Consider the following 18,324-nt stretch of genomic DNA (forward strand, 5'->3'; position numbering starts at 1 on the left):
AGGGCATATAAAAGTGTAGGCAAAAGATCTGTTTGTGTTTATACAGAGGATCAAAGCCTAATTGGGCTAACCCGAAAATGAACTAAGATTCGATATTGAAAAGAACTTTCAACATCAGCACTCTCTGGAAGACTCATACCAGATGATGATCATCAAAAAACCCCAAAAAAGATCCAAACGGAGCTACAGCTTAGATGCACTCATCCCACCAGTTCCTGGATTTGCCATGGGAATGAAGAAGGAGATATCTAAGCTGGCCTGAGCAAAAAGTAAAGAACAAATTTGACTGGATCTATACAGTTGGAACTCAACCAAGAATTAGTAGTGCAAATTGTAGTGCTACAAAATCTTACAACTACAGACTATTTACTGTTAAAAGAACATAAGGGATGTGAACATTCCCCAGGAATGGGTTATTTTAATTTTTCTGATTTCTCTCAGACTGTTCAAGTTCAGTTGGACAATATCGACCATATCCTAGATAGGTTTTCACAAATGCCTAAGGTGCCGAACTGGTTTTCTTGGTTTCACTTTAGGTGGTTGGCAATTACAGGTATGCTTTGGTTATGTAACTATCCTCCTATTATGTTAAAGTGTGTGCACAATTTAAGTAGTAGCTTAAAACCTATACATGCTGAAGTTACTCTACAAGAAGATATGTCAAAGAAATAATCAATCTTCCCATTTTTTCTTCCGCCTACTACTTCTATAGCTTTACTCCTTCATTCCTAATTACAATCCTTAAATAGAATTCGTGCTTCATATCAAAGTTACCGAGTATCATAATTCTTCCAAGTGTTAAAGATTCCTCAAGACAAATGCTGGGCATAGAATCTACAGGGTATAAATATGCAAAGAAATAAAAAGCAGCCATTTCAAACAATAAGGCTTCTCTCTCACAAACCAGTTTTACATTTCCCTGTATGGCTCCAGAAGATGAGTGGTTAGCCAGAGACGGGTAAGATTCCTCAAGGGAGGAAAAACCTAAGACAGGCACAGTTGCAGGGGGGTCATTAGGTGAGAAATTGGGGATCAACAGAGGTGAGGCTTAGAACCTCACCCCCCCTGTTCTAAGAGAAATCTGCATACGTGGATGTTTTATTGCCCTTGTCTAGCTTGGATTAACACATAGTCTACAGGCACACACCTGATCATCTACATTTTCTCTCTTACAACACTAAACTATGTTTTCTACCTTTATCTTGTATCTACATACCACTTCAGCATTTTATTTTAAAAAATAATAATAAAGAGAGAAATGTGGTATTCACATATAAATCAAGTATAAAAATCAAATGAGTATTCATATTTGAACTGACTGTTTATAGTTCATAATGCATGAGCAAAACTGAAAGTTTCTGTGATGACTGCCCTTGTACTGTTCACCATGTAACTTATTCACTATGTAAGAATTTGTTCTCCATGTAAGAACTTGTTTGTTATGCCTAAGAAGATTGGAGACTGACAAAAATTACGCTTGGTGTGGATTAATGATTGTGCATTGAGCATTGACTCCCCTATACAGAATTTTATTGTTGTTAACAACCATTTGATCTATAAATATGAGAGATGCCCTCACAAACAAAAGAAAAAAAAAACCGTACACACTTTCAGTTGTAAAATAAATAAGTAACCGGGATGTAATGTATAGCATAAGGAATATAGTCAAAATATTGTAACAACTTGGTATGGTGATAGTTGGTACCTAGAATTATCATGGATATAAATGTTAAATCACTATGTTGTACACCTGAAACTAATGTAATGTAATACTCTGTGTCATCTACCCTTCAATAAAAAATTAATGTCTACAAATAAATAGATGTATCAGATAGATGAAAGATATTCATAGATTAGATGAATAGATTGACAGAGATAGCAGAAAGATAAGATATATATAGATGACAGATGATAGACTAGATAGAATAGATGATATAGGGAGGTTAGATTAGACAGATAGATGATAGATAGATACAGAGTTATGAACTGAATTTTTGGTCCCTCACCTCACAATCTTAGGCTCCTCTAACCCCCCGCCGCCACCACACACACATACAAGTTCATATTTGAACTGAGACAGGGTTGAAGACCTAACCCCCACTGTCATGGTACTGGGAGGTGGGACCTTTGGAGGTAATTGGGTTTGGAAGATATCATGAGGGTTTGGGTGGAGCTGCCATTATGCAATCAGTGCTATTAAGAGGAACAGAGGACAGAGCTTTCTCCCTAGACCCTGTGAGGACACAGCAGGGATGTGGCCATACGCAAGCCAGAAGAAGGGACCTCACAAGGAACTGAACCTGCCTTCGTCTTGGACTTCTGCTTCCAGAATGGTGAGAAATCAGTATCTATAGATGAAAACCCCACTCAATGACACTCTGGTAATCAGCTTGAGTAGACAAACATAGATATGTAGGTAAACAGAGACGCACTTAGATGATGGATGGAGAGAACCTACGTATAGATATATGTGCTTAGGTGTCTGCATAGGTATCTGTGTCCAACCACCTCTTCACTTTGAAGTCTGCTCCGTATGAGGGGAACACCAGAAGCACAACTTATGCTCGTTTCTTTTTTAAGTGTGGGCTGCAGTTTCCTATAACTGCGGTCTCCGTTTACTCTCAGCCATGTGTGTGTGTCTGTGCGTGTGTGTGTGTGTGTGTGTGTGTGTGTACACCACTGCCCCTATCGGTCTACAATCACAGGAGATGCAAAAGTAACAAAGGAACGCAGGATAGGGCAAACATCTTGCAGACTATGACCAGAAAGAATAAAATTTTCCTCTACCCTCTGGGGATATCTTTGCAGGGTGTTTCTATGCAATTTTAGAAAGATATTGCTGGAAATGTTGCTTGGAACACTCTGAACCATCAAGTTAGTTAAGGTAATAAGTTAGTAAAGGAGAGCAGCAAAGAGCACAAACGGTGTGTCTCCTATGTATCAGGCCAAGGTGTACAGGCTTTAATTCTACTACACCACTTCATCAGACCATGGCTGACGTGGGATGACCTTATGCACCACCTTCATCTGTGAGTAAAAAGTTACTTCAGAATCACCTCCCTTAATATAAAATAAATAAGTGAGGGGACATAAATATTCCTAGAATTCCTGCCACCATCACCCAACTCTTTTTGCTCAGCGCTCTTTTCATACGAACGGAAACATAGCTCTCAAAGCTTCTATTCCATTACAGATAGACCTCACATCTAAATGCCTAAATGAACTGAAACTCCACCTACACCTTGACAGCAGAGGGGAACAGTTTCCCCACATGCTAGCTGGCCTGCCACCTCAGCAAGACCATGGTCCACCGGCCACAAGAGCCTCGTGGGTCACCACAAGGCAGTTCCCTTAACCAGTGACTACAAGCCATGCTCTCTGGAGATGGGCCACCAAGCAGGGCCACCGAGGTGACATCGGGGCATGGGCAAAAGGACCTACTATTGGGCATGCATCTGCCTTGGACCCCACAGGCAAACCAGTGTGCTCCCTGCATGGGGACTTGGATATGCCCTGCAACTCACACAGCCACCACAGCAGGAACGGCCCAGGGGCGGAGCATCCGGAGGGCCCTGGCCCGCACATGTTCAAGAGACCTGCCCGCCAACCACACCATCCAAACCCAGCAGACTTGTGCCACCTATGCAGGAGAAGTTCCCCCCCAAGGCCACTTCTCTCAAGACTCAAACACACAGCTAACTCACATAAACAAACACAAGGAATTGAGACTGAGAAGGACACAGAGGAATCAAAGTGCACCTAGTGACAGAACGTTGACATAGTGAGAAAGCAGATACATAGACAGACAGATGATTGATACATAGATTGGACTGATATACATACATATAGATGATAGTTTAATTAGATAGATATACCGATGATAGTAGATGATAGATCATAGATAGATAGACGACAGATATATAGATTACATAGATAGATAAAGAGATAGGTAGGTAGGTATATAGGAAAACATCATAGTAAACAAAGCTGTCTTTCAATCAAGACAATCTACGTCCTCCCTTACAGGAGACCCACTTGAGAGCCAAGGACAGAGACAAACTACAAGACAAAGGGGCGGGGACAGGAACCCTACACAAGTGAAACTGAGAAACAAACAAACAAACGGATTCGGTTTGAGTTACCAGAGACAGTCAGTAGATAATTGCTCTATCTAGCCAGCATGAATTATTTTTGTTTGGTTTCAGCAGTGCCCAGCCATAGATTTAGTGGTGCAGCAAAGTCCTTCTCAATTTCTCTTTCCTCAACAACTGAACTTGATGTAAAAATATGCGTCTGTGTCTTTGAATCAGTGCGTTTTATGATGTTCACGAATGTAATGAAGCAATAACCAGATAAAGAGGGAAGTTTGGTCACTCAAATATACACTTCACCCCACAACACACTCTTTGCTCCCGAATGAACATGTCTAGAAATTGGTGTTCCTTTTTATTTGTCAATCAGTCCTATCAGCAGTGATCATGCCGATGTCCCTCAAACATGGTGGTGAGCCAAGCACCAAGTTTAATTTCTGTGGACAACAGGCCCATAGGATCAATTCTTGTGGTCTTCAGGGAGCACTTAGTCAATGAATGTGGCTAAATACAGTCAGCCAATGAGAAGAAGTTTAAGAGGATACAGACAAAGGTTCAAGTCCCTGCACCACCATTTCATGGTTTTGTAGGTACACGCTGCTGACTCGACCTGCAAGTGTCTCGGTGAACCCAGTGCTCTCCCTACGGCCTAGTTACCTTGCAAGATTTTTGGAAGCATAATGTAGGGAAGTGACATAGGATATGTTGTTAACTGTTCTGTACACAAGGTCAGACGGGCATACCAAAAGATGATTGATTGATTGATAGACAGATAGATAAGTAGATAGATAGACAGACAGACGGATAGATAGATATAGGTACATATCAATTAACGTAAAGGTATTGCTCATAACCCGGAGAGCAATGGTGAAAGCACATAGCAAAACTACCGACAAAAGAGAAGACAGAAATCCAGTTTAAAAAGTTCAGTAAGCATCCGTAAGAAGAAAACAAGTCCTATCATTTGCAAAAACGTGGATGAAGCTAGATGGTATTATGCTCAGTGAAAAATGCCAGGAGGAGGAAGACAAGTACCAAATGATTTCACTCATGTGTGGAGTATAACAACAAAGAAAAACTGAAGGTAAAAAACTGCAGCAGACTCACAGAATCCAAGAGTGGACTAACAGTTACCAAAGGGAAAGGGACTGTGCAGGATGGGTGGAAAGGGAGGGATAAGGGTGGGGAGAAAGAAAGGCGGCATTAGGATTAGTATGTATAATGTGCGGGGTTGGGGGAGCATGGGGAGGGCTGTACAACACAGAGAAGACAAGTAGTGATTCTACAGCATCTTACTTCCCACTGATGGACAGCGACTGTAACAGGGTGTGTGGGGGGACATGGTGAAGGGGTCTACAGCATCCAACTACGCTGATGGACAGCAACTCTAACAGGGTTTTTTGGGGGGACTTGGTGTACTTGGTGATCATAATGGTCTTTGCATGATTGTAGATTAATGATAACAAAAAAATTTTTTAAGTGCAATAAGGACACAGCTCTCAATTCTCAGAATAAAATTACAAGCTCTGATTGCTCCAATCAAAAGACACAGGGTTAAAAGAAGGGATGAGAACTCAAGACCACCTACGTGCCCCCTTACAGGAGACTCACTTGAGATCCAAGGACGAAGACAAACTACAAGTTGAGGGGGTGGGCTCAGGTACACTAGACAAGTGAAACTGAGAAAAAGAAAAGAAAATAGATGTGCTGATGCGATTAAAGACGGTGGCTCACGTGTCAGGAGAGGCGGAAACCTCCTCCCAAAACCAAAACCACATACATACGTACTATATGGAAATAGACCAAGTACACCAAATTCTGGAAGAGCAACAGGGTAGAACGGTGCTTGCGGCAGGCTGTCACATCAAGGAGAAGTGTGACGTACAGCCCTGGAGATGTGCTCTGGGAGCATGAACCAACCGTACACGTGCTGCGCTCTGGAGGATCGGTTTGTTTGAAAAGCAAAGACAGGCAGAACACTTCGAGAGGCTTGAGATTCCAGCCACTTGTGGGACAACACATGGATCTACATCCGGCCTCTGTGGGACAAAAGAAATGCGGACAGTCTGAGAGACTTCTTAACAGCGAGAGAACAGCTTAAGGGGCAAGGCTTCCACAGGGCTTGCTGCACAGGAGGAAGGACAGGTGCGCCAAACTGACTGGGTGCACTATGGCCGGCCAGCGGGGGAGCTTTCAGGAGCTCCGGGCACTCCATCCCCCTGGCTGGCCTCGCAGCTCCGAAGCCCCTTACCGTGATGTGACTGGTACACGGCCTGCCTCCCCGCTGGCGGCAGCCTGCAAAATGGCAGCCTCCACCTACGGTAGCTTCTCCCTGCATGCTCTGTAAACTGGCCCTGGCAGTGGAGACGGGAAGTGTGGCCAGGAAGCAGGAAAGACCTCTTTCCTCCTGGCATGGATGTTCACTGGCACCGCTCCCCTGTGACCCCTGCTGACCCCACAAGGACTGAGCATCTCCAGAGTGTAAAGCTTCTGGGAGCTAGAGGACGCCACCTACAAATGTGAACCTTCAAAGTATTCTGGTAACTGGTCTCAAATCAATCTTCCTGAGAAAGAGATCTCAAAATAAACATCAGTAGCATGCTCAGGGAGCTACAGAAAATAAAACGTTCCCTGTCTATCGAGCGCAATTCTCTCTCTCTCTCTCTCTCTCTCTCTCTCTCTCTCTCTCTCTCTCTCTCTCTCTCTCTCTCTCTCTCTATCCCAGGAGCGCTGCTAAGGCCCTGTTCTGAGAGGGGTGCTGCGACAGCCCAGCAGGAATGGCACAGCTCTAGGTTCCACCACGGCCAGTGCCAGGGCAGTCAAACAAGGGCTCTGACTGAACTGCAAATTGGGACGCCACATATCTAACTCCACAGGAAAGACAACAGTGTCACATCCTAGCCTTCCCATCAATGGCTAGAGACTGCGTGGCTCCACCAATACCAGGTGACCTCAACACCCCGGGTTATTCTAAATGGCAATCTTTTTTTGCTATGACCCTTGAAAGCAGCACATGGAAAGATAAAACCTTCCAGTGTCCACACCACCTCACCCCTCAGTTTTATCCTAGATGTTCCTGCATCACATTTCTACTCTTCGATCCAGTTTTATTGACTGGTTTATGTTCTGGGAAAGAAAATATTAGTCAGATAAGGAATTAAGTGGTACTGGGATCAGTATGATTCGGTTTGAGTACCATAATTAGAGCCAAAAGACATCCTTCAGTATGGGAGAATATATTCACTGATGACATATTTGATAAGGAGTTGCATCCAAAACATGTATCAAAAGCTCACGAACCTCAACACACAAAAGCAAATGAATCCAATTACAAAATGGGCAGAGGATATGAACATACACTTCTCCACAGAAGCAATTTCAGGTGGCTGACAGGCACATGAAAAGACGATCCACATCGCTAACCATCAGAGAAATGCACAATATATCCACAATGGACTATCACCTCACACCAGTTAGGATGGCCACCACCGAAAAGACAGACAACAACAGATGTCGGCAAGGGTGTGAAGAAAGGATAAAACTCCTACACTGCTAGCGGTAATGTCAGTCAGCTCAACCATTGTGGAAAGCAGTATGGAGGTTCCCCCAAAAAAACAAAGAACAGAAATAACATTTGAAAAAGGAAATCCTTTCATAGGAATTTACCCTAAGATTGCAGGAGCCCAGTTTGAAAGAGACAGATGCAGCCCTTTGTTGATCGCAGCACTATTTACAATACCCAAGAAATGGATGCAACCTAAGTGTCCATTAGGAGATGAATTGATAAAGTAGAAGTGATACATACACACTATGGAATATCATTCAGCCATAAGAAGAAAACAAATCCTACCACCATTTGCAACAACACGGGTGGAGCTAGAGGGTGTTATGCTCAGTGAAATAAGCTAGGTTGAGAAAAACAAGTATCTAAGGATTTCACTCCTCTGTGAGGTATGTGAACAAAGGAAAAACCGGAAGGAACAAAACAGCAGCAGACTCACAAAACCTAAGAATGGACTAAAAGTTAAAAAGGAAAGGGACCTGGGAGGATGGGTGGGAAGGGAAGGATAAGGGGGTAAAGTGGGCATTACGATCCGCACACGTAATGTATTGGGTGGGGGGCCACGCGGATTGCAGTATAACACTGAGAAGACAGGTAGTGATTCTATAGCATCTTAATACATTGATGGACAGCGAATGTAATTGGGAGCGGAGAGTGGACTTGATAATTGGTGGGAGGGGTGAGCAGGGGGAGTCTAATAACCATAATGTTGCTCATGTAATTGTACATTACTGGCATCAAAGAAAAAAAAAGTGATTCTGTTTGAATGCCCAGAGAGACAGTCAGTAGAAAATAGCCCTTCCCGCCACCGTGGCTTCTTTCTGTTCGGTTTTGGCAGTGCCCAGTCATAGATTCAGTGGTATAGCGAGGACCTTCTCATTTTTTCTCACCTCAACAACTGAATTGCTGTAATAATATGCTTCTGGGCTTTTGAAATCAGTGGATGTTTTGATGTTTACGAATGTGAAGAAGCAATAACCATGTACCGAGGGAAGTTTGGATGCTCAACCGAGCACGACACTCCACAACACAGTCTTTGCTCCCTTCTGCTCCCGTCTAGAACTTGGTGTTCCGTTTTACCTGTCCCTCCATCTATCAGTGGTGACGCGGATGTCCCTCAAACATGGTGGTCAGCAAAGCACCAAGTGTACTCTTCTGTCTTCTACAGACCTGTGGTACAGGTCCTCCCAGAGGAAAAGCACAAGCAGCGGGAGAAAACCCAAAGACGATGAAATAGAAGATGGTACAGTACAATGAAAACTGACACAAGGGACGTCTGAGACCCATACATAATTCCGTCAGAGGAACGAAAGCAGCCGCCACCATACAACAAAACTACACCACTATGGAGAAAGCACAGGCAGAGAACAAGAAGAGTTCTGGAAATTACCCCACTGGGTCAGAGAGAGGAGTCATCACAGCAGCAGCAGTAGCAGCTGGGGCCTGTACCACATTCTCTGTACTCATTGCCATTAAAGATAAGGTTGTGGGCTCGGCTCGCTGGGTCTCTCCCTAAGCACCCGGATGCATACTCAGCGGGAACTGAGGGGTCGTCAGTAGAATCTCACCCGCATTAATGTTCTGCACGGTCTGGAACATAACGAATGGTTGGCAGTGGAGCGAGAGACACCAGGTACCACTGAACGGGCAGCTGAGCTTTGAAGCCGAGTCCAGTCATTCACTGCCACCACTGCTCGACAGATCCCGTGAAGCGAAGTATGATGTGCACGAGCTGACACACCCACATTTGATAAAGGAGGTTCTCACCAAGTACGGAGAAGGGAGAGGAGGGCACGCCTAAGTGAGAGTGCACGGGAAGCCTCCAAAAGGAGGTGACTGGAGAAGAGGGTCTTCAACGATCCATGTTCTTCTGCTGCGGTGAAATGTCTTCAAAACCAGAGGAAAGAGGTGGGAAACCACAGAGGAAATAATTCAGAAATGAAAAGGCACGAGACAGGATCTTTTCATTGAGCAGGGAGCTTGGCTCATAGGGATGGAGATGTAGACAAAGTGAAGGCCAGACCGTGATTTGGGGCTGGAGATTATCACATTTTATTCTGTAACAATATCAGTGCTTACAAAGTGAAGCAGTGAGCAAGCAGGGCCTAGGTCCACCAGGAAAGACCTGAGAAACTAGAAGCAGGGTTACTGACACGGGACACGAGCTTCACAGGTTATAATATGAAGGATGAACAGTCAGGATCGGGAATGGACATGCTGAGTGCTGAAGGAAGGTGAGGTTTCCCCTCAAGCTTCCAGCTTGGCTGATGGGCAAGAATGGCGACACCATCGAGACCAAGAGTGTAAAGGAGAAGCATTTTAGAACTAAAAAGTGTTTCCCAGTTTATGTGTTTCGTTATTCACGTACGAGACACAGGCCCCCAAAACTAGATCAGAGGAAAAACCTGGGTGGCTGGGCCCAGTCAGAGTGCTGGATGTGGCTATGCTGTGACGCGGTGGTCCCTGACCTATGCTTTCTGTGAGAAGCAAAGAAAGAACCTTCGTGCTAGCTAGAAAGGCAAGTCATGGGTTCTGCGCACTCCTCAGAAGTAAGCCACCTGCCTGGCCATGGCCGAGAAGGCATGCCTGGCTCCAGGAATCCCAGAGAAGCTGGTAAGGCCGGGGAGAGAGTTGGCCAGGCCACGGGCAGAAACTGGGTGGATCCACGCCAGGCCGTGAGCAGGCCCTGGCGTCCGGGAGCGCGGTGGTGTGGGGGCAAGGCACTAGCCACCCGCCGCACTCTGAGTACCAAGCCCATGAAGAGAATGCTCCCTGGCGGTCTGAGCTCATACAGGCACGGGCATTGCAGCCCTCGACGGTCTGCATGGTGACCTCGTTTTTCTGAACACCTTCACGGCCCTCAGCGGGCAGTCCCGGGGGCTAGGGATTCTACTGGAGTAATCCTTGGGGTCGCACCTTTGCCTTGGCCCATTGTCTCCTCTGGGCAGGGCCGGTGTGCTTAAGTCAGTGGGGGCGTGGTGATGTGGACCCTGGGTGTCATCACACACGGCTCAGGCAAATTTGTGATGCGTCCCCTGGCTGACATACATACCAGGCACTCCCTAGCTGGGCAGCTCATTGCCTGCTTGGCCTGAGAAGGAGTTAGTGGCAAAGGAGACCCTCTCCCTAGCTTCAGACACTTTCCTCGTATCATTTGGCGCACACCACAACCCATTTTTCTGTGTGGACACTTTCCTCCTTACTAAGGTTCATGCCCCACCCCACCTGCCGCCTCCCCAGCGCCACCTTTTTCACCCGACAGTCCTGCCCTTCCCCGGGGCGCTGCCCCCTACCCCTCATGCCAGGGAGCACCCTGCACCTGCCCGCTGCCCTGGTCACAGTCTGTTCAAAAGGGATCCTGTGCCTTTAGCACCTGGCTTTCCCACTTTTTCCAGCATACTTCCCACTTCAATGGGGAGCAGTCCTGGGCCTCTGGAACATCCTAGGCTTCCAGTAAAAGGCTGGAGAGAGACCATCCAGACGAGCTCCTGCTCTGCAGGGCACACTGGCACCACTACCAGCCCGCCTCGAGTTGTCCTGCCTCTGGAAAACCACCTTCTAGAGGCAGCCAACAGACAAGGCCTAGGTCAGCAGATGCGCTGACACAAGTGCTGGCTCTGACGCTCTGGACGAGCCAATGGACATGACGCTAACACCGCTGGCCATCATCTTCCAGTCTCCCCCTACCCCACACGAGGCCGTGGGCAGCATAATCGCCGGACACCTGTGTGCCTCAGACGAACACCACGCGGGCGGTCGTCGTCTGGTCTCCCCTGGCCCCATATGATGCCATGGGAGGCACAGCTGATGGCCTCGAACCTAACCCTAACTTGGCCTCTGACACGGTGGGCACGCCACAGCCCTTGCCAACAGCACTTACAGGTCTCCCCCGCCTCCAGACAAGGCATATATCCTCATATCCATTTAAAAAAATCTTTCCCACATCATGTGTGTATATTATATATTCACACTAAACCCTGCTCTTGCTAGTATGCCTCTGCTCTCTTTACTCTTTGACTCGGCGACAGAGGAAGAACACACATACGTGAGTGATAATGTTCTGAGCCACACTTAACAATGCAACGTGTTCCATGCCCCAGTGACTGGGATGTGGAAGTAGCCGCATTTTATGACTGTGCGTGCTCACTGCGAGGTCTGCGTGCTGAGCGTTTAATGGATGACAACACAGGGGGAGGCAAGTCCAGAGGAAGGAGACCGGGTTGGCTTATGTGGCCCCTTCCCTCTCCTCTCCCACTGCTCTGAGCTCACTGGAGGCTAGGGAATCCCTGCTGTGACACAGGAAACCACTCTTATCATTTTGGATTTAAGCATGTTTAATTCTGTATTTGTGTGCCTTGTGTAAATTAAGACTTTGCCCGATCATCCTCACACATTTGCACTTCCCCATGAGAGAATAGATTTGGAATCTATGTCCTGGAGCCGGGAGTAACGACAGAAGGACGTGCTTCTGCCTGCTGTGTGATTATTGAAAATTTTTTTCGCTTTCTTAGAATTTATCAAGTAGCTTAGTAATATCAGGAAAGGTCTTCTTTAATGACTGCCTGGCCTGACTTTAACCTAAATTGCTAACATGTCAAACCACGTTGGGTTATAACTGTGCCCACTTCTCGCTGACCCTACAGTCTTCAAGGTCTCCACCAGAATTAATACACACAGAATTCCTAACCTGTGAAGACCACGTTCAAGTTGGAGGGGAAGAAAGAGACAATGAACATCTGTAAGTGTTCCAGTAGCTTAGCCAGTAACAAACACTATGAAGAATAAAAAGCAGGATATGGAGGACTGATATTATAGGCAGAGAGAAGCAGGGCTTTTAAAATAAACAGTGGACAGGGTAAGCCTCACCAGGGAGGTGTGACTTGAACCATATAGAAGGAGGTGACAGAACCAGGTATCTGAGGGAAAAGCATTCCATAAAATGGGATAAATTACTGAAAAAGCCAAGAGGAAGGAAGCTTGTGGTTTTCAGGGAGCAGTCAGTCAAAAAATGTGGCTAGAATACCGTCAGCAAGGAAGACAAAGAGGACCGGGGACAGAGATATGTGTTGAAGTCCCCGCAGCACCATTTACTAGCTTTGCAGTCACACGCTGATGACTCGATGTCCAAATGTCTCGATGAAATCAGTGCAGTCTGTCTTCAGGGCCTAGTAACCTTGCAGACTTTTGGAAACATAAGTAGAGAAGTGACATATAAGAAAACTTGTGAACTGTTCTGTACATAAGGATAGATGGGTAGACAAAAAATGATAGGACAGATAGACAGATAGATAGATGACAGACCAGATAGGATAGGTGATAGGTATGGATAGATTGAATAAATTGATGATAGATAGATAGATAGATAGATAGATAGATAGATAGATTGATTGATTGATAGATAGCCAGCTATTTTAGATAGTCATGTTGTTAACAGTTTGTAAGGCTACAGCCACTGAAGGGAGGAGCGAGCACGTCGGACTCGGACACTGATGATGTGCCTATGTCTCTGGCTGCTGCCCCCTCCCACATGGGTCACTGATGATGTGCCGAAGTTCTTGGCTGTTGCCCCCTCCGAAACTGATAAATACGCCTTGGGAAATCCAATCCTCGTGCTGCTCTAAATCTATGCTCTGCCTCCACTTACCTTCTTTAAAATATCGCTGCCTGTCTACTTAAGTGTGAATTCCCCAGCCTCCATTTTTATAGACTGGGGAAATCTCGCCCGGGTATTTGCGTTCAAATAATCTACCGGGCCCATTGTTGCCTCTCTTCACGTGCTTATTTTAGCAAAAATTTATCTTACACTGTTCTGTAAATAAGGATAGATGGGTAGACAAAAAGATGACGACAGGTAGATGACAGAAAGATGACAGGTGATAGGTGATACATTAGAAGAAGATACATTAGATAGATAATAGATATTCATAGATTAGACGAATAGATTAACAGAGATGACAGATAGATAAGATAAATATAGATGATGGATGATAGACAAGATAGGATACATGATATAGGTAGCTTAGATTAGACAGATAGACGATAGATAGATACAGAGTTATGAACTGAATTTTTGGGCTCTCACCTCACCATCTTCCGCTCCTCCTAATACCCCGCCACCACCACACACACACACACACACACACACACACACACACACACAAACACACACAAGTTCACATTTGAACTAAGTCAAGGTTGAAGCCCTAACTCCCACTGTCATGTTATTTTGAGGTCGGGCCTTTGGAGGTAATTAGGTTTGGAAGAGATCATGAGGGTGTGGGTGGAGCTGCCATTATGCGATCAGTGCTATTAAGAAGAACAGAGGACAGTGCTTTCTCCCTCGACCCTGTGTGGACACAGTAGGGATGCGGACGTATGCAAGCCAGAAAAGGGACCTCACCAGGAGCTGAACCTGTCTTGGTCTTAGACTTCTGCTTCCAGAATGGCGAGAAATCAGTGTCTATGGATGAAGTACCCACTCAATGACACTTAGGTTATCAGCTCGAGTAGACAAACATAGATATGCACGTAAACAGAGACGCACTTAGATGATGGATGGAGAGAGCCTACGCAGACATATATTTTCTTAGCTGTTTGCATAGGTATCTGTGTCCAACCACCTCTGCACTTTGAAGTCTGCTCCCTATGGGGGGAACACCAGGAGCACAACTTATGCTCGTTTCTTTTTTAAAGTGTCAGCTGCAGTTTCCGCTAACTTTGGATTCCATTAACTCTCAGCCATGTGTGTGTGACTGTGCGTGTGCGTGTGTGTGTGTACACCACGGCCACGATCGGTCTACAATCGCAGTAGATACAAAAGTTACAAAGGAACACAGGATAGGGCAAACATCATGCAAATTATGACCAGAAAGTGTAAAATTTTCCACTAACCTCTCGGGGTATCTTTGCCAAGTGTTTCTATGCAATTTTAGAAAGATCTTGCTGGAAATGATGCTGGGTCCACTCTGAAACATCAAGTTAGTTAAGGTAATAAGCCAGGAGAGGAGAGCATCAAAGAGCACAAACGGTGTGTCTCCTATGTATCAGGCCAAGGTGTACAGGCTTTAATTCTACTAAACCAATTCATCTCACCTTAGCTGACATGGGATGACCTTATGCACCACGTCCATCCGTGAGTAAAAAGTTTCTTCAGAATCACCTCCCTTAGCAGAAAATAAATAAGTGTGGGGACATAAACATTCCTAGAATTCCTGCCACCAACACCCAACTCTTTATGCTCAGCACCATTTACATACGAATGGAAACATAGTTATCAACGCTACTATTGCATTTCAGATAGACCGCACTAACATCTAAATGCCTAAATGCACTGAAACTCCACCTCCACCTTGACAGCCGAGGGGATCAGTTTCCCCACAAGGTAGCTGGCCTACCACCACAGCAAGCACATGGGCCACCGGCTCACAAGAGCCCCGCATGTCACCAAAAGGCAGTTCCCTTAACCAGTGACTACACGCAGGCTCTGTGGAGATGGACCACCAAACAGGGCTGCCGAGGTGACATCGGTGCACAGGCAAAAATAACTACTACTGGGCAAGCACCTGCCTCGGACCACACAGTACAGCCAGGGTGCTCCTTGTGTGGGGCCTCGGATATGCCCCGCAGCTCACGCAGCCTCCACAGCAGGAACGGCCCTGGGGCAGAGCAGCTGGAGGGCCCTGGCCAGCACAGGTTCAAGACCCCAGTGAGCAAACCACACCATCCACACCCAGGAAATTCGTGCAACCTACGCATGAGAAGATCCCACCGAAGACCACTCCTCTCAAGACCCAAACACACAGCTAACTCACATAAACAAACACAAGGAATTGAGACTGAGAAGGACACAGAGGAATCAAAGTTTACCTAGTGACTGAACGTTGACAAAAGTGAGAAAACAGATACACAGACAGATGATTGATACATAAATTGGATTGATATACATACGTATAGAAGATAGATTAATTAGATAGATATACAGTTGATAGTAGATTTATGATAGATCATAGGTAGATAGAAGACAGATAGATAACTGGGAGATAGATTACATAGATAGATAAAGAGATAGGTAGGTAGGTAGGTAGGTAGGAAATCATCATACCTAATAAAGCTATCTTTCAATCAAGAACATCTACGTGCTCCCTTTCAGGAGACTCACTTGAGATCCAAGGACAGAGAAAAACTACAAGGCGAAGGGGCGAGGACAGGTACCCTACAGAAGTGAAACTGAGAAACAAACAAACAAATGAATTCTGTTTTAGTCCCCAGAGACAGTCAGTAGAAAATAGCCGTATCGAGCCACCGTGTATTCTTTTTGTTTGGTTTTAGCAGGGCCCAGCCATAGATTTAGTGGTACAGCAATGTCCTTCTCATTTTTTCTCACCTCAACAACTGAACTGCTATGATTATATGCATCTGGGCCTTTAAAATCAGTGGGTTTTATGATGTTCAAGAATGTAAAGATGTAATAACCACATACAGAGGGAAGTTTGGACACTCAACTAAACATGTCACACCACAACACACTCTTTGCTCCCAAATTCTCTTGTCTAGAAATTGGTGTATATTTTAATATGTCCCTCTCCCTATCAGCGGTGATCATCCAGTTGTCCCTCAAACATGGTGGTGAGCAAAAAACCAAGTTTACTTTCCTCCGGACAACAGGCCCAGAGAAAGGATACATATGGTCTCCAGGGAGCACTTAGTCAATGAAGGTGGCTAAATACAGTCAGCAAGCGAGAAGGAGGTAAAAGAGGACAGAGGACAGAGATACGGGTTCAAGTCCCTGCACCACCATTTCCTGGTTCTGTAGGTACACATGGCTGACTCGACCTGCAAGTCACGGTGAACCCAGTCCTCTCCGTACGGCCTAGATAATTGTAAGATTTTTGGAAGCATAACGTAGGGAAGTGACATAGGCTCTGTGGTCAACTGTTCTGTACACAAAGACAGATAGGCAGACAAAAAGATGATTGATTGACAGATAGATAGATAGATAGATAGATAGATAGATAGATAGATAGATAGGTAGGTAGGTATGTAGATAAATAGATAGATAGACAGGTGGATATTTATAGGTACATATCAATTAACATTAAGCTATTGCTCATATCCAGGAGAGCAATGGTGAAAGCATATAGCAGAACTACAGACAAAAGAGAAGACAGAAAACAAGTTTAAAAAGTTCAGTAAGCAGCCGTAAGAAGAAAACAAATCCTACCATATGCAACAACGTGGATGGAGCTAGAGGGTATAATGCTCAGTGAAATAGGGCAGGCGGAGAAAGACAAGTACCAAATAATTTCACTCATGTGTGGGGTATAAAAACAAAGAAAATCTGAAGGAAAAAAATAGCAGGAGACTCACAGAAGCTGAGAGTGGACTAACAGTTACCAAAGGAAAAGGCACTGGACAGGGTGGGTGGGAAAGGAGGGATAAGGGCGGGGAGAAAGAAAGAGGGCATTAGGACTAGCACATATAATGTGTGGGGTGGGGGGAGCATGGGGAGGGCTGTACAACACAGAGAAGACAAGTAGTGATTCTACAGCATCTTACTACATGCTGATGGACAACGACTGTAACGGGTTGTGGGGGGGAACATGGTGATGGGGTCTACAGCAGCCAACTACGCTGATGGAAAGCAAAGGTAACAGGGTTTTTGGGGGGGCTTGGTGTACTTGGTGATCATAATGGTCTTTGCGTGATTGTAGATTAATGATAACAAAACAATTTTTTAAGTACAGTAAGGACACAGCTCTCAATTGTCAGGAAAAAAATGACAGGCTTTGAGTGCTCCAATCAAAAGACACAGGGTTAAAAGAAGGGATCAAAACTCTAGAACACCTACTTGCTCCCTTACAGGAAACTCACTTGAGATCCAAGGACGAAGAATAGCTACAAGTTGAGGGGTTGGGAACAGGTACCCTAGACAAGTGGAACTGAAAAAAAAAGAAAAAATATGTGCTGATGGTATTAAAGAACGTGGCTCACGTGCGAGGGGATGTGGAAACCTCCTCCCTAAACCAAAACCACATACATATGTACTATATGGAAATAGAACAACTACACCAAATCCTGGAAGAGCAGCAGGGAAGCACGCTGCTGTGGCAGGCTGTCACCTCAAGGAGAAGTGTGACGTACAGCCCTGGAGATGTGCTCTGGAGCACGAACCTACCATTACAAGTGCAGCGCTCTGGACGATCGGTGGGGTTGGAAAGCAAAGACAGGCAGAAGACTTCGAGAGACTTGAGATTCCAGGAACTTGTGGGACAACACAGGGATCCACATTTGGCTGATGTGGGAAAAAAGAAAGGCGGACAGTCTGAGAGACTTCAAAACAGCGACAGAACTGCTAAAGGGGGAAGGCTTCCACAGTGCTTGCCTCTCGGGAGAAAGGACATTTGCAACAAACTGCCCAGGTGCACTCTGGCCGGCAGGCGTGGGAGCTTTCAGGAGCTCCGGGCGCTCCATCCTCCTGGCTGGCCGCGCAGCTCCGAGGCCCCTTACCGTGCTGTGACTATTACACGGCCTGCTTCCAAGCCAGCACCGGCCTGCAAAACGGCCGCCTCCACCTACGGCAGTTTCTCCCTGCGTGCTCCGCAAACTGGCCCTGGCAGTGGAGATGGGCACTGCGGTCAGGAAGCAGGAAAGACCTCTTTCATCCCGGCGGGT

This window comes from Manis pentadactyla, chromosome X (genome assembly GCF_030020395.1).
Source record: "Manis pentadactyla isolate mManPen7 chromosome X, mManPen7.hap1, whole genome shotgun sequence".
Taxonomy (NCBI): domain Eukaryota; kingdom Metazoa; phylum Chordata; class Mammalia; order Pholidota; family Manidae; genus Manis; species Manis pentadactyla.